The following is an 18,375-nucleotide window of genomic DNA, read 5'->3' as shown; positions in this document are numbered from 1 at the left end:
TCATAACCACATTGGGTGAGAAGGCTTAACACTCCTCACACTGTGCCATGGTCCTGTTCTGAATTGGGCCATATGGGCCTACAAGAACAAAGGAACTTTGGAAGTTCATGCATGACAGTTCATACATCCCTGTGTCATATCTATGTTCTTAAATAATTTACAATAGAGTTAAATAAAAACCTAATGAAATCAGATGACATTGAATAGGGTAAAATATTGATCAAGTGTTTTTAAAACATTAACGATATTAGAACAAAAATTGCATCAACATGTTTGTTCTTGTATGCCAGTTAACAGAAATTAGTTTAATTTTTTAAATAATAAAACTTTTCAGAAATGAAATTAACTTAATGTTTGGTGAGATTGCTATTAAAATGAACAATTCACTGAGCAGTTCTTCTCTTTTGCTTTTTCTTGAAATACCAGGGTCAGCCAGCAGTTAAGTGAAATTAACAGCATAAAAGAGAATAACTACAAAAAAATAAAATCTGATTTTTAGACAGTTGTGCTAAAGATGCAGGTCACTTCTTGTTTAATGTCTGTCGTGATTGGCTGAGCACACAGAAATCTCTGGTTACAGTTATTTGCTGAGAACAGGCAAAGAGTATAGAAAAATACCTTCATTTCTGAGGAAAGCAGTCCAGAGCAAGAGGTTTCCATTGAGCAAAATAGATCAATCAATCCAGTCCGGGTCCACAAAGCCAATTCTTCAGTCCAAAAGCAGGCTCTGCAGAAACTAACAGACTGTTTCACAAAGTTGCTCCTGCAATGCTTGCTGTTCACAGCTGCTTCTTACAAGCCTGCAATCATGCTTAGTCCAAGTCCTAGGCTGACTTACAGCCATCCCTTCTGTGTCTCTGGGCCTCCAAATGAGTGCTGCATCTTTTAGCATTCAGTGCCTGATGGCCCTGCTGTCTGAGCTGCCTCACAGAACCAGGTGAGCCAGGGGAACTGTCTGCCCTGTCCTCTTGCTCTTGGCTTGGGCTCTGGGAATTCAGCCAGCTGAGACTCTGGTGGAGCTGGATCATCATGCCAGTATTCCTCATCTGAGGAATCCTGGCTGGCTGCTGGGGAGCCCATGACAATGTCTCTGCTATGATTAAAAACCTCCAGGTGGAGCCTGAAGATTTCCTGCCATGATTGTGGTTCTCTAGATAATAAAGTTCAGTTCTTGTGGAGAAAATGACTGCTCTAGATGGTGGACTCTATGACATTATTTATTAATTTATTCAAGGCCACTTATAAAATTTTAAAATATCCAAGAAACCATACCATTGGTCAAAGTATAGGCTCATCTAATACAACTGAAAATCGGAAGGATTATACAGTCTGCTAAGCAGTACTAAATGTAGTATAGTAGCAGTCATGGAGAATGCCCATGCCAGGCTGTGGCATATTTCACTACCTTATATGGAGTAATACAAAGCAAGATCTGACCCAGCAAATGAGCTGGCATGTGGGTTTATTTAACAAGAGAAAAATAGTCCTTCAGGTATGAGGGTTGCAGATCATGAAGGGAATTACAGGTTTAAATCAGTGTCTTGGGTGGAATGCAGAAGCAAACAAGCAGCCAATGGAAGGACTTAAGAATGGAAATCATGCTTACTACTCTGCCTTTAACATTTTTACTGAGAAATACAATATTTACTCTCATACTGAACTTATCTTAACATTCTATTTTTCTACTTCTACATCTTTTATATCCATTACTAATCTATTACTAAACAATATTATATACTATATTTTCTCCTCTAATATTTTTAAACATTCAACTAAGTCATGTAAACCCATTACTATCAACATCTTCAACTTCTTCTTGACTATAAGTTCAGGTGTCCTTTCTATGCCCATGTTGTCTATCTTCTTCCATTTCTGTGTTTTCTTTGAAGTTAACTTTTGAGTTTTAAATTTGTAAGAGAAAAAAGAAGTTCGATAAGTCAAAGAGAACAGATTTATGTATAACATAATATCTCTGTATAACTCTATAATCTAAAACTTATTCTTTTCTCTATTTTAATGTTTTATCTAAATATTCAATATATAATTTCCATGTTTTTTAAAACTTATCCGGTTCTTCTTTTAGCATGCAGGTTAATTTATCTGCCTCCATTACCTGATATAGTCTTCTTTTCCATTCTTCTACATGTGGGACAAAAGGTTCTCTCCAGTATTTAGCAAGTTCTATTTTTGCTGTTGTAATTATGTATAAGAATAGATTATTCTTCTTCTCTATATCTTTATTGTTGTTGTGGGGCCAGAGCTGCTTCTCTGGTCCTACACAGCAAGATTAGTTTTAAGAAAAACTAAGTTAGAAATAAAAGCAAAAAGGCATCTGACATTAGAAAACAAACAGACAGTTTTACTTAGCAGAATTTAGATCAGTTACAGAATATAAACTCTCCTTCAGAGGGAGAGGCACTGCATTTAGAAGGTTACAGAATACAGATAAGTCAAGAAGGTGACCTTCCCCCGAAGGAGAGGCACCCCAATACAATGTTTAGAATGTTACAGGAGATTGCCTTCTCCTGGGTGGCTCTCGAAGGAGGCACGGAATTTAGAATGTTACAGGAGGTGACCTCTCCCAAGGGAGAGGCCATGGTACTCTCAAGGGAGGCACGGCCAGTAGAGGAAGACCTGAATTTTTGTAGATGCAAAAACGTCACACAGTCCATCCCCTTACTCTACGTATTATGATTCATATACCTTAAAAATCTAATTGGTCAGAACTGGTCACATGAAGACAGCCTATATTTCTACGTCACATTCCTTCTGTAATTCAAACGCTACATGCTGTTAGTTTATGGCCTCTATGCATATACAAAGGATAGTAATAAAAGCTAGCTCACTGTCTTCAAGAAAAACCCGTTCTCTGAGTTTGGCTGTCAGAGAGAGAGCTATGCCCTCAAGGTATGCAGGACATTCTTTTGGATCATAAAACTTCTCTGTTCAATTCCCCAGCATGAAATGTTAAAACATGATTCTAACAATTATACAATGATTCTAAGACAATAGAATTATAGTGAAATACAAATACATGTGAATATCTCATTTATCATTTGTGTTCATTTAACTATATAGAAAAACACTTGTTCCCATTTAACTAATCACATTGGTTTAGCTAGTTCTAACCCAAAAACCTAACCAAGAAAACAAGGTAATAAAATTGCATCTGTCTGCTGTCACGTAGGCCCTCAGTGCCAGGATCCTGAAGATGTTATCTTGTTGGCCTGCATATTCACTGAGAAACTTGGTGACATTCCTTTGACCTGTTGCTAAAACGTGCAGGTTTCTGCTGGTCACTTACACAGAAGCTCCATTTTGATTCTTAGCTTCTTTGATTCTATAACTTAATCCATGTTTCTTAATTAAACAATTTATACACATTCTGATCCGTTCCCACATTGTTATATAGTTCAGTCTCAAGGTTACAGTAGCATAGATGAGTGTGGCCATGTTTGCTGAGTTCAAGTAGAAATCTCAATGGCTGGGAAAAATGGAAACAGGTAATTTTTTCTCTCCTTCCCCCTTTCCCCCATTTTTTTTTCTAATGGCAAAATGAGAACATTTGAGGAAGCACTGAAAAAAATCCTTTGAAATAAATGAAATTGTTTTCAGCCTAAATTTTCACACATTCAAGATGTATCACACAAAATATTTATGTAATACAGTATATACTGTTAAATAACAGCAATTCCTGTTGGAGATGTGACAGGTTCTAAAAAAACCTGAGAAAAAAGAGGGAAACTTGTTTTTTCTTCTCTTAGGAACTTTTTGTGAGAGTTTTCTTTTTCAGATTTTCTGTGGAAAATGTAAAAGATATTTGTGAGCTCTGGAAAAAAGTTTAGAATAGGTGAAATGCTTTTCAAGACGGTGTGTTTACTTGTTCAAATTGTGCAGCATGAATATTTTATGACTGTCTACAGCATTGGATAGTAATTTCTATGTATACTATAGACATATACAGCAAATTTTCAAGGATATGTTTTCTGTTTAAAATATTTTGACAGTGGTATGCACTGAAAATACATTGTTAAAGAGTTCAGTGTTTTAAAGTGATAAGATTAGGCTCCTTTCCCAATTCCATCCTAAACTGGTTGTTATCTGTTGCTGGCCCAATTCCAAGTAAAGCAACATTAGGATGGGAGGTTTCATATAGCATTTTAAAATCCACTAATGAGCCATCTCTCATGAAGCACTCTGCCCATTTCAAATTGTGCCACTTTTTGCATGAGAAGGCAGAGCAAAAAAAAGCAGCACTTTTGGAATCACCTCAGACCTTTCAAACACCATGCTACCGCAACACAGCAAGTAAGCACAGAGACTTGAAAACAGATGATTTTTTTTTAAAGGCTCAGCCTTGCTTTGCAAATGAGTTATAGGCAGCCTTGTATGAAAAGGTTAAAAAAGCTGTTAGCACCTGGGAGCCAAAATGGTTGCGTCTCAACTAACACAAGAAATCCATTTGCAATCGTTGCTAAAATGGATTATAATGACTGTTTGAAATGGGCCTCTAATTGAAATCCAAATATGTTATTTGCATAGGAAGAGTCTCATACAATAACATTTTATTTCATTTACTAATTTTTTTTATTTTCAACTGTTAGTTTTTCTTACCTCTCAGACTGCTAGAACTAAGAAACATTTTCTAAGGTGGCATGGGATGCAGCAGTTTGCAGCACTCTCTTGCTCTCTGTAGTTTTGGGCATGATTTTACTTGTAGAAATTAAGGCATTTATACTTTATATTGCAAATAGTGTCATTTTATATGGTAACTATAGGTCAGTGGTACCATCCTTCAAAGAAGCTACATATCTACCCCATGCCAACCACCAAACACACATAGAAAAATTAAAGCTATTAATGGTAAGTGTAAACAATAATTTTTTTATTACTAGAGAACCTCTGAGACAAGACTCTTCCTACACTTGTTGAACCTTAGCCAGCCCTTGGGTATCTGGAGTGAACAGAAGTGCTTGCAAGTCAAACTTATGACACAAAGTGGTGTGCAAGCTTTCAAGAAGTCTTTATTAACCTTGGAGTTCAAAGATAAATGTTTCCTCATATTAAAACAAATCTTTCAAGATGAACGGCAGTGCTTCAAGAAACAGGGTGGTTGGAACCTGTCTTTGTGCCAACTGGTAACCATAACCAACCACACATCACATTCAGCCACTTTCCTAAAAAAATGAGTTGGTGACACGTTGAGAAATGGTGCTCAGAAGAGCCATATATGTAATTCCCTACACCACTGAGTGAATATCACTATTATACATGATACATTTTATGTTGTTAAAGCAGCAAAAACAAAACAAAACAGCTTTGATAGGAAAGTGGTTTGCATGTGTTTAAATCCCCCTCACAAGTTCCCACCTCAAGGAAATACTCAGTTACACGCGCACGCGCGCATGCACACACACACAGCTTCAAAATTTAAGCAACAGAGCAGTCTTAAGCAGAATTACACCCTTGTAAGTCTAAGCATATTTTCCCTTAGCCACTAGACCACAGTATCCAGGCCCTTCCCTAACACAGAGATTGTGGGTGGCAGAGATATTTGAAATGATTCACCACTTCAGACTCCAAATTTCAAGTCATCACAAATTTCAAGTCATCACATAACATAGATGTAAACATCAAGCTGCCACTGGCACTGTGTAATTTTTTAATTTATTGAATAAACAATAGGTGATCATTTGACAATATTTGTCTGATCAATGTATGTTATTAATATTTTCCAATGTATGTATTTTCCCACAAAACTGTACAAAATTGTTTTCATGTAGAGCAAAGCTATGTTCCTGTATAGAAAAACAGACTGATCTGAAAACAAATAACCGACCTAGCTAGAATTATTTCAAACAACATACCATAAAATTGGATCAACTCGTGTCCCAGCACTGGTCGACGTGACCACCTATTAGGATGCCATTTCTGGAAGGGGGAAATTGCTGGAGAGAGCTTTAACATTTGCAGGTGCTGCTTTATCTGTTTTCCTGGCCTTGGAGCTCGATGGCTCCAAGGCTAGACTTTTCCATGGTTCACATGTGGGGGTGGGGATTTGCTGCAACATATTATCAACTGCTTTGGCGCCTTTTTGCCAGAACTGTCTTCTCTTGTCTTCCTCATGTCTTCAGTAAAATCCTTGAACCCATTATTGTCTGAACAGGGAAACTGACATTAAAACAGTTCTCCATTGTTATTGTTGCCAACTTCATGCTTCCATCACCGGCTGAGATTGCACACGTTTTATCAGCGATTATGGCTTTTTTCCAGGGAATCTCAGGCTGAGATTCCTTGGCTGAGCACTGAGAGCCCTACTCTTGAGGACTATGTTGCAAAATTCGTATAGGACAACTTGGATTTAGAGGCCCTGAAGTCTGATATTGCTACGGCAGCCCCCACTGAACAATAATCACTTGATGTGCGACTGAGAACATTCAGTGTTGGACGGGAGGTGACTCTGGTCTCACATCCGGATGACTCTCGCACTCCTGATGAGGAGTATTGGATTTTACCACCGCGAAGTGGACTGTTCCGGGTGGGGGGATGCAACTCCGATGGTTCGTGGAAATGCTCTGAATGCTGGAATAGCGCAGCATGATTCACCTGACTGGTGGGAAAGGCTTATGACTCGGGTTCAGACTCCGAATCCTTAAGTGACACCCCAAGAGATGCTGAACGGTGGGACCAAGAGAGGAGCGAATACCAGTCTGAGATTTGCAAGTTGCACCATGACATGTAGCTGCTCCAGATCCAAGCACAGCTTGTAGAAGCAGCTTGTGCTCCAAACAAGGATGGTACTCAGGTTGGACCCGCTACCGTCACTGCCATTACCCAGGCTGGTGCCCAGACTGGAGGAATTGTGTCCCCTCCACCCTTGGGGCAGCATCCCTTATTTCAACCAGGACAGCCGGTGTCACCTGCCCTGGTACTGCCAGCATTGGCCCCGATGCCTCGTAGACAACTGAATGTGCAATTCAATGGCACCCCTAACTGTCTGTCTTACTTCCTGGTGCAAGTGGATGCCCATATGCAAGACTATGGTAGACAGTATGACAGTGAGGTTGAACGGGTCCATGATGTGGGAGCTTTACTGGAGGGGACAGTGGTGGACTGGTACATGGAATTATTTCATCGACAGACCCCCGAACTCTACTCACTCCAGAAGCTTATGATGGCCTTACGTTGGCGCTTTGAGAACCCTTTCTTGGGAGAACAAGCTAAGCAAGACATTTTGCGAATGTGCCAGGGAAAGAAATAGTTTGTGGAATTCTCCGAGAGCTTTCAGGCTTTAGCTAGTAAAATACCCAATTGGCCGGAACAGATGTTGGTGCATGCCCTCAAGGAGGCCTTACACCCTGAACTTCGTTGTTGGTCATTGATGATTGGTAACCCAAATACCCTCATGGAATGGATAATGATGGCCAGTGAAGCAGAAATGAGAATGGTGGAAGCTCAGATTTATGATACTAAGTCCTCTCTCAGCCGCCGTCCAGGGCAAGTGGCCCCAATGGGGCCTCTTAGAGTCGTCGGTCGCCAATCTTCTGAGCCTGAAGAGACCACATACACCCGCTGTCGCCAGCTGGGTCCCTGCCTTTACTGTGGAGACAGCAGTCATTTAGCCACCACTTGTCTGACCAAGCCAGCAGCTAAAGGCCCACCCCAAATGTGGTCAACCAAGCCTTCAACTTCCAAAGGAACTTCCAAGGAAACCTAAGAAGGGGATCCCAAAGGTAGCATTGGGACAGAATCCATCCCCCCACCGATTCCGATGGTGAAGTGGTAGGGATTGGATTCATGAGTAACTCTCACAACCCAGATCCACCTCCTGATGCTGCCGAAAGGGTGAGTGCCGACTGGGGACCCCTGATACTGATTGTCATCAACTCCCCAAAAGAAACCAGGAAGATGGTTCAGGCACTGGTTGACTCGGGATGTTCACACTGCCTCATGCATCCCAGTGTAATCGAAGGGTTAGGTCTTACCCCAATTCACCCAGATGGATGGCCATCCAATGGAGGGGCCGCCTGCGGCTTTCAAAACCAAAAAGGTCTTAGTTCAGTGAGCCCAACATTGGGAATGCCGCAGTTTCATCATTGCCAACTTAGCCAAATACTCTGTAATCCTGGAGATGCCCTGGCTGGAGGAACATGATCCAACCATCAAATGGGCGGATCACATAGTGCAGTTCACTGATCCTCCTTGTGGCAGCCATGTGCGCTTGAGCCCCCCAACCAGCTTAGAGGGAACTGAGGGGGTGGCCTTTTCTTTGGAGAGTCCATCTGGACTAGCTACTGGCATTCTGATGCCTTACCGGAATTTGAGTAGGGTGTTCGAAGAAAAGGAATGTGATACATTGCCCCCACACCTTAAAACTGACTGTAAAATAGAATTGGTTCCCAGTGCCAAACTGCCCAAGGGGTGCCTCTACCCCATGAGTTGGATGGAGGATGCTGCCTTTTGGGAATTTGTGGATAAAAACTTCACTTGGGACTTTATTCGGATGGCCACTAGCAGCTATGCCACTCCAGTACTTTTTGTTAAGAGGAAGCATGGATCTCTCTGTTTATGCATGGACTATCGAGGTCTCAACACCGTTTCTACCTGCAATAAATAGTCCCTACCACTAATCAAAGACTTGTTGGCCAGTTTGGGAAAGGGGCACTTGTTTACTAAACTGGACTTATGGGAAGTGTACTATTGTGTTCGAATAGCAGAAGGTTTTGAACATTTAACAGCTTTTAATGCCTGATATGGCCAATTTGAGTACCAAGTGATGCCCTTCGGGTTAAGTGGAGCCCCTGGGGCATTTATGAGCCTTATAAATGATGTCCTTCAAGATTTACTGTTCAAAGGAGTAGTTGTGTGCTTGGATGATGTGCTCATTTACCCCCAGGATGTGGAATCTCATGTGTTTTTGGTGCAGGAAGTGTTGAAAATGCTTTTGGACAACTCCCTCTTTGTTAAAGTGACTAATTGTGCATTCCATCAGGAAAACCTAGATTTCTAGGGCTATAGAATCTCTGCCAAGGGAGTAGAAATGGACACCTCCAAGGTCCAAGATGTGTTGCGGTAGCCACCACCCACTAGCCACAAGCAATTACAGTCATTTTTGGGCTTTGCAAACTTTTACCGTGACCTTATCCCCAATTTTGCTGAACTTGTCTTGCCCCTCACAGACTTACTCCATACCAAAGGAAAGGGTTCCTCTGCCTCATGTCCCAGCACACCCCTTGGGTGGACAGATTCCTGCTAAATGGCGTTTGATGCCTTTAAATGGGCATTCACTTTCAAATCCATTCTGAAGCATGCCAATCCTACCCTCCACATTTGTAGTACATGTGGATATTTTCGACAAAGCCCTTGGGGCAGCCCTCCTCCAATGGGGAGAGGATGGCAAATTGTACTCCTGTGCTTACCTATCTAAAAAGTTTACTGGCTCTGAAGTGAATTAGACTGTGGGAGACAAACAGACAGGGGCTATTAAACATGCTTTAGCCACTTGGAGGAACTGGTTGGAGGGGGCAGCAAGTCCATTTAAAGTGTGGACTGATCATAAGAACCTGGCTGCACTGAGTACTCCAGGCCACCTGTCGGCTAAGTAGCTTCACTGGGCTGATTTCTTCTCTCATTTTAATTTCAACATTCACTTTTTCCTGGATAAATCCAACCATTTGGTGGATGCTCTGTCCCGCCTCCTGGGGGCGGCGGCTGAGGGAGTGGAGTTGTGGACTCCTCAAACCATTCTTTCCCCCGCCCAGCTGGGCATGACCATCACTACCTGGTTGCAAACACCTCCAGAACGCACCCGTTTCTGTCCCGCTTGTTTCCCCTCCTTCCAAACTTCTCTCCTCCTTTTTGGTGGCGGGCAAGCAACCCATCTCCCCCGCTGAGGGCGGTCCATTGCTGAGTGACAGACTGTGGAGGTGTGGTGATCTGCTGTTTGTGCTGCTTGCTCTCCACAAAACAGTCATCCAGCAGGGGCATGATTCCAAAACTGCAGGACATTTTGGCTTTGTAAAAACACTTTGTAAAAACACTTAGGAGGCAATTTCGGTAGTGCTCAATGCGCAAAGATACTGATGCCTATATCAGGGGTTGCCTTACATGTGCAACGGCAAAGAACAACCCTGGTAAACCACAAGGGATACTGCATCCAATCCCAGCCCCTGATGGCCCCTGGAAGGTCATCTCGATGGATTTTATCACTGATTTACCTGCTAGCCTTGGCAAGACTGTGATTTGGATGGTAGTAGATTTGTTTTCTAAACAGCCACATTTCATTCCTTGTTCATCCATTCCAAGTGCTCCTAAACTGGCAAAAATGTTAATCCAGCATATCTATGACCTATATTCTGTGCCCAATAAAATAATTTTGGACAATTCGTTTCTAAGGCGGATTCCACATGGGCCAAAAACAGCGGTGTGAAAACAGTGTGAAAATGGTGTAAAAGAGTTTAAAACAGTGTGAAAGGCTTTACACAATTTTCACACCATTTTCACACCACTGTTTTTTGCCCATGTGGAATCCATCTAAGTTCTGGAAGGCGTTCTTACTGCTCTTGGGGGTGGAGCAAGTCTCATCTTCAGCCTATCATTCCCAATCAGACGGCCAGTCAGAACGCACCAATCAAACACTGGAAGAATGCCTCAGGTGCTATAGCAACTACCAACAAGATAACTGGGTGGACCTTTTTTTGTATGCAGAATATGCTTTCAACAATGCAATGCATAGTAGCACAGGAAAAACTCATTTTGAAGTTGTCTCAGGATGCTCAGCCAAGCTCCTCCCCTTTCTGGATCAACCTGCTGCCGATCCTTCTGAATTACAGGAATGGATTCAGCAGATTGTGGATAGCTGGGATCCCATCCTACGAGTCCTCCAGAAAGCTAAAGATACTTTTTAAAAGGCTGATAAGCATCACCGCCCTATTGACTTGGCAGTCGGAGATATGGTTTACCTATCTACCAATAACCTCAGAGACATACATAAGTTCAAAAAACTGGGACATAAGTATATTGGCCTGTTCATGATTACTTGTATGATTAATGAAGTAACTGCTCAACTTGATCTGCCTGAGGCGCTGTTCAAAATTCACCCTGTTTTCCATTGCAGCCTTCTCAAGAAAGCCGCTTCTCCAGACACCTGGCACCCAGTACCATCTCTTCCTTTTCCAGTTCTGATTGATGGTGCCAAACACTTTAAAATCCAGGAAGTACTGGACTCTCGCATCTATCGCAACCGTTTGCAGTACCTGGTGTCCTGGAAAGGCTTTTTACCTGGGCAGAATGAGTCGGTGAATGCAAATGACATCAGAGCACCCCGACTCATCAAAGCGTTTCATCGTGCCTGTCCAATCAAACTGAGGGAAGGGTCTTAAAGGGGGCAGAAATGTCAGGATGCCATTGTGGGGAGAGCTTGAGCATTTGCAGGTGCTGCTTTATCTGTTTCCCTGGGCTTGGAGCTTGGCAGCTAGGATGGGCCTTCAGGCTGGACTTTTCCTAATTGTCTTGGTTCATGTCTTGGGATTTGCTGCAACATATTATCCACTGCTTTGGCGCCGTTTCGCCAGAACTGTCTTCTCCTGTCTTCCTCCAATAAAATCCTTGAATCCATCAAATCAGTTATTGTCTGAACAGGGAAACTGACACCACCATGCTATAGTCAGGTGCCCCACCCGTTGGATGGGCTACCTGACTTTAAAATACCAAAGTATTATATGATTAAAAAGGCTTCTACTGTATACATTGATGCAGGATATTTGCTGCTAAAGAATCACTGTTAAATTTCCACCCATACAATTTGCTGCTATTTGCTATTTTTCACTGTGCAGTTCAGGTAGACAAACTGGCTGCTGCGTAATATACTGTCCTGCATAACTGTTTTGGTGAGAGAACTCATAACTGTTATTCTTATTTCATTGTAAAATTAGGCTAGGTATACTAGTTTGTTATAGGATACAGAAAACAGTTTGCAAAAATATTTCTGATAATTTCACTTATTACTTTCATTTCAAGTGGTTTATTAGCCATGTTTCAAAATTATTTGGGGGAATTCTTTCTTTAAAAAGTGTACTTTGGCATCTGGGAGTGCTCTGGCAAACAAGCTGACATGCCTAGGTGTTTGGATCTCATCTCAGCCTGGAATACCAATGAAGTATAAACTTTAGCAACCTCAGACAACATGGAAGCAGGCACGATATAGCAAGAGCAGGAAGCACGGCTTTTTCTGGAACCTGGCCAGGGACCCTTCAAATGGGAAGAAGAGGAACCACTGTGTGAACAAGAACCTGGCAAGTATTTCTGGGGGAAGGTGTGAGAGACAGAGGCCCATTCCACACGGGCCATAAAGACTGGTGTGGGGTCGGTAAAAATGCCATTGTGGGGGAGGACTTTGCACAGCAGTCACTGTTGGAGCACAGTGGCAGCTCCATAATGGCACCTCCATAATGGCATTTTGGAAAACACCAGCATCCACCCAATGCCAAGCAAATGGCACCAGGTGGATGCCAGCGTTTTCCCCATGCCAGCGCAGATCCCCTCTTACCTTGTCTCCTGGTCGCCGTCGCTCTGGAGAGGCCAGGGGGCATGCCTCCTGGCCTTCGCTCCTGGAGGCATTGCCATGGCCATGGGGGCATGTCCCCTGGCCTCTCCAGAGCGACGGCGACCGGGAGACAAGGTAAGAGGGGATCTGCACTAGCGGGCACATGCAAATGTGGCCCCATGGGCTGCTGGAGCACCGGGGCCATTCGCAGGGCTCCATGTGAATGGCCACAAGGGGTGCATCGGTGGCAAGTATGCCGGTGCATCCCCACTTGCGAGGCCTGTGAGTTGTGTAAACAACAATTTAAAGCTAAGCTGTGTTTTGCTTTTTTTGTAACATGAACTACGATTCAGGTCCTAGGAATTGTGTGGAGTTGTAATTAATGTAAAATTCTGGGAACTTTTTTCCTGGCATGCCCTTACTGAACAACTGAACATGGTTGTGACACCCAGTTATAATTTTTAACTGGTGGAACTAGAGGAATGTATTTGGGGGAGAGATTGATTCTAAATTGCATTGCTGCATGAAACTAATTTAATCACATTAAACTAAATGGGATAGAATTGGAAGCTAGGAAGATATCTGTTCTGCATATACCTAAATCAGCAATGACAGGATGGAGATACAAAACTTTCTTTGCCTTTAAATAGAGATTATGTTATGCAGAATATACCATGAAATATACATATGAGGACATGATTTATGATTCTAGTGGATCTTCCAGACTAACCTGTATACTTTTCCAGTACATCTACTATACAAAGGAGCTACCCCCCCCACCTACTTTTCTGGTTGCTACAATCCATTTTTCCACTGAAATTCATAGACTTCAAAGAATAGTCAATGGTTGGGACTTGTTGCATTATTAGTGCAGTATAGGTCATGCAAACTCTTATACTGGTTTGCTTGTACTGGGTGACTAGTAACATTTTTAGCATAAATACTAGAATACTGGCTCTCAAACAATTTGAAGTGGAAATCACTTTTCAGGAACCTCTTGTCAAGCAACTTACTGCTGCTTTACCTCTCCCAAGCATAAAGCTCAGGAATTGTACAGTTGTTAGTACTGAACAAATTTATATTTCATTATTTATTTCATTGTACTCTGCCTTTCTCCCCAATGGGGATCCAAAGGAGCTTACTTCATTCTCCTCTCTTCCGTTTTATCCTTACAACAACCTTATGAGGTAGGTTAAACTGTGACAGAGTGGTCGAAGGTCACCCAGGTCCAAGGTCACCCAGCTAGCTTCCATGGCATGAGTGAGGATTTTAACCTGAACCTCCCAGATACTGATTTGACATTCTTAACTACTATACCACACTGGTTGTCCATGCTTAGAATTTATAAATATGTATCTACTAAGCAAAATACTTTATTTCATGGCCATTTCACACATTATAGAGAAGCAAATCCAATTTGGTCATATGATCTTTCTGTACTCTCAACTCACACTGATTTTTTTTTCTTCTGGCCTGGCCTCACAACCTGTCCTGGCCTCACAACCTGGCTTCAATACAATTGTGGTGGATTCATTTGGTGGTGGATTCATTTGAAATTAAGCATTTTCATTAACATGCTTATTTATGTTCAGAAAAGTAGGAGAAAGCTACATTTTTAAAGGACAAAGAACTATACTTTTACTAAAAGATATACAGAAAAGCTTTACTTTTAAAGGACAAATTAACCATTATAATGAAAATACAGGCAAGTTTTTAAATCCTATTTACAATAGATTTTTAGTGTTGGCTAGCATTACATGTATTCAGGTTAAATAGAAATGACTCTCAAAAGTACTGTAGACTTCATTTGAATTGGTAGAAGAACTGTATTGACTATTGGTGATGGGAAATGCAGACAAACAGATACCTAAAATGTTGAGACATTAGGCTTTTATTCTGACTGTATCTGATTAATATTTCCTATTGTGAAAAATTAATATTTAGTGCATTAAATAAAAATTTGAGCATTCATTGTGTGTCCTTAACTAAATTGATCATGTAAATGTTCATTCAGAAGAAAAGTTTACTGCATAACCCAGAAAAATTCATCTTGGGTTGATTTTACCCAATTAGAAATTAAGCATGAATAACTGGTTTTAGGGTTTTGGAGTAAAACTTAGTTTAGTTCCTTAGATTATTTTTCCCCAATGACCAAATGATTTTATATCACCATATGAATGATTTTTAAAAAATAAAATAAAAGGGAGGTATTCTTGTAACATTTCCCAAATAATTTTTCCCCTCTCTCTGTCTTTGGATCTTTGTGAATGTTCAGACCAAAATCAAGGGAAATATCCAAATCTCACTCCCCAAATTTATTTGATTTGATGACTTAGAAAAGCTGAACATTATCAAAATATTTCCTAATGTTATAAATTAGCTCTAAGTGCCATAAACCATTTGGTAGTTTTAGTCACCTCTTCTGCACCAGCAGTTCCATCTTTTGGGCACTGAAATTGATTTTTCTCATCTTAGCATGTGAAGATCCAGAGTGTGCCCCTTGCCCCATCGCCTGGGAGAGTACAAAGGCACCAACAACAGAGGATGTGAACGCACCTTTTCGAGCACCTGAAATGGCAGCATCAGGAGCATCAGTACGAGTAGACTGTGTTGAGGTAGTTCTCCCACACTATACTATGAAACCAAAAGAGTTTGGGGATACTACACACTGATGAAGGCTGCCTCTTACTATACTGACCTTCATGCAAAATGTTTGCTGTGTGTTAGAATATGCACATTTTCTTTGTATGGTCATGAGAATTTGCCCTTTCCATGATTGAACTTGTGCTTATGCATACACTAAGCCAGTTCCTAGAACTCAATTTAGCCATGTGCTTTGAAGATCAATGTTACTACTTCTAATATAGTGAAAGCAGCCACTATGCTTTGTGTAATTCAAACAAAAAAACCCACAATTATAACAGTTAGTAGTACCGACAAAGTTGAAGATAGTGATGTAGTTTAATGTAGGAAGACTATTAGCAAACTTTCAAATTTCCCTGAAAGTCTTCAATCTAGTATCACCACTGCTTCAGAATATTCTTTTTGCTGATGCGAGGTTGTAGGTCACTCCTGTGATAAACAGTTACACAAAAAGGACTCACAATTATCAGATTTCAGAGAGCTTGCAAGTTTGGTACGGGCACGTCTATGAGAACCACTTTGGATATTCCAGAGGAAGTATAAATGATTTATGCATGTTCTTCCTATACTTTGGATATCATCACTAGTAAGGAAATATAGATGTGCTTCATGGAGGGGTAGGCATCCTGTCCCTAAATTAAGAAAATGCATACCTTCTAGTAAGGATAAATGGACTCTCACTTTCAGCAAGAGAAGAAAGATTGAAACAGGAAGCCAAAGTTGTATGTTATTCCTTTGCAGTTCATTGTAGCTTCCAAAATGGCTGGGTTTTTTAAATAGATAAAGGGAAAGACCTGCTGATCTTACGATTTTGAGTATGGGAGTGACTTACAATGCATTCTTATTAGCAAAAATAGTAATCTTCAACATGATTAAGTTTGCTATTTTTTGAAGTATCTTGTCATATATATTGTTTGATAATTTCATAATTTTGTATAGTGCTGAAATTGGAGGGTTTCCATGTATTTAAAATTAAAATGTATTTTATTTGCCCTAGCCATTTTTCATGCTAGCCATTTTTCATGTGTTAAATAACAGCAGGGGGCTGATTTGTGAAGCCCAGAGATGCATATTTTAATCATGGGTATTTTGTACTCTTTATGATATAATTTGCACAATATGAATGGTGCATATTCTTGAGAGGCTTTTTATATAGAGTACTGGAACAGAGATATAATCCATTAGTTATGTACATCAGCATGGGAATACGTGTCTGTTTCATGAGTTGATGGCACAATTGAAAGTATGATTTTAATATTAAGGACCAAATTCAGACCAGTATTGTAAAATAATTGTATAGCAATATATTGGTCTTTGATAAACGTGAAAGTGCTTTATATGTTATATATGTGAGTATAGATCATTATCAGAAATCAGTGTGGAACAAATGAATTCTCTTTTATTAAATTTAGTAATAATTACATTTTTAATGAGAGAGTTGTTATATTTTTGTTTTCACTTTCTTTAATATATTTATTATGCACTGTAACCTTTTAAAGACTTTTAAAAATGGACATCTGATAGTGTCTATCTTCCTATCTTTGGTTTTTATAGATATTACAAATTATGTCAGGTATGCATTACCTGCGTTGAATTAAATTGCATTTGTCAAAACTGAAATGCAAAGCACTTTTCCAATGTTCACAAGGAACTCCCCCCTCACTTTGCATGATGTTTCTTTCACTATGTAGATACCGATGTGAAAAGTGGAATATTGGGTTATTGCTTCCTGTGTGGTTCTAGATGGCAGTGCCAAAGAGAATGTAACAAAGGGGCTACTATCAAGAAAGTACATTGCAGTCTAGGGCATTTTTTGCATGGTCCAAATATCCTGGGATGGGGCAGTGACTTACCCTGGTTTGTGCAAGACTTTCGCATGGTTCCTGGTCCTAAATTGGGAGTGCGCCCACGGGATTTCCCTTATCCTGGAATTTTCAAAACTTGCCAAATTGGTGGTTCTTTTCACATATCCCACGGTGATCCCACTGCCATGCAAACACTGTGGGAGCTGGGCCGGTTTATTTTTCCTGCCTGGCTGCTTGATCTTCCTGCCCCAGCAGCCTGCCTCCCTGGCCTCCTCTTTGGATGTCACGTTCTTTTCTCCCACTGACCTTTGCAGCCTGCCCTTCCTGACACATCCCCCCCAAGCACTTTATTTTTCCCACCTCGCTGCCTGATGTCCCTGCCCCAGCAGGCCACCTCCCTGGCCTCCTCTTCAGATGTCACATTCTTCTCTCCCGCCAACCAACAGCCCTTCCTGACAGGTCCCCCCCAAGCATGTTTCCTGCTCGTGACAGCGGCCCACCAATATTGTTCCTTGCTTAATGGAGAGTGCGGGTCTGAAATTTCCCTGTTCCCCTCTTTGTGCATATTGTGTGCTCGAGAGGCTGTGCTTGGGAATTGCACTTGTGCGAAAGAAATGTGAGTATTTCATCCTGGTCTTAACTCGATTCCTACATGAAAACATGCAGCCGTGCAAAGGGAGGAGCCGAGATAACATTAACACAGAATTTACGATCCCAGTTGTACCCTGGTGTAATTATGCCATGCGGAAAATGCCTAGGTGCAGTATGTTACATTGAAACTGTAGTTTTTTCCCCAGCTAAAGATGCCATTGTGATCTGAAGTGATATCAGGACAGTAGTTGCATCCAAGATCTAAGCATATGCTATTAAAAATATAAAGGCTGAATGTGACAAATGCATATGTGAATACTTATTGGAGAGTTGGGTGCCATAGGTGCCTGTTGATGGTATGAGAAACCAGTATCGATGCTATGTGGTGTGTATGATGTGAAATGGCTTCTGCATAGGAACAGAAAATGACTAGTATCAAGGCAAAGCGTGAAATTGCTTGTAAATTTCACTATCTTTAATGGATCCAGTAATTTTCTTCTGCATTTTAACTGAAGTTCCTTAGGTAGCGAGGATCAAAATACAATTTTACACCATGCATTACAATTAAAACAATCACTAAAACTTAATAGTAATTATTATTAAACCAAAACAATAGCTTAAGAATAGAGAGAGCCAACCCTCTCCCCGTTAATCTTGCTAAACCCCTGTCTTCTAGCTAATGCTTATAAAATAGGTACAGCTAACAGATATCTACAAGTTCCATAAACTGGACACTCTGAAAAGGCCTGTCTGGTAGTAACCTGCCTTCATTCAGAAGGTAAGGCCAAATTG

General features: G+C 41.0%; 1 protein-coding gene across 10 annotated transcripts in view; it reads left to right on the top strand.

The window, feature by feature from the left end:
- Window positions 1-18,375, top strand: part of LRRC7 (leucine rich repeat containing 7) — a 268,314-nt gene that overhangs the window by 132,385 nt on the left and 117,554 nt on the right. The window contains exon 1 of one of the 10 annotated variants that reach the window (XM_048497229.1): window positions 14,901-15,159. The exons of the other annotated variants lie outside the window; for them this stretch is intronic. The gene's annotated coding sequence lies outside the window, so the exon portion shown is untranslated. Of the gene's footprint in view, window positions 1-14,900; window positions 15,160-18,375 lie in introns of those variants that run through there. 10 annotated transcript variants of the gene reach the window in all.

The sequence above is a fragment of the Sphaerodactylus townsendi genome, linkage group LG05, assembly GCF_021028975.2.
Source record: "Sphaerodactylus townsendi isolate TG3544 linkage group LG05, MPM_Stown_v2.3, whole genome shotgun sequence".
NCBI lineage: Eukaryota > Metazoa > Chordata > Lepidosauria > Squamata > Sphaerodactylidae > Sphaerodactylus > Sphaerodactylus townsendi.
The sequence above is the reverse complement of the archived record's forward strand: the minus strand, read 5'-3'. Positions and strand labels throughout refer to the sequence as shown.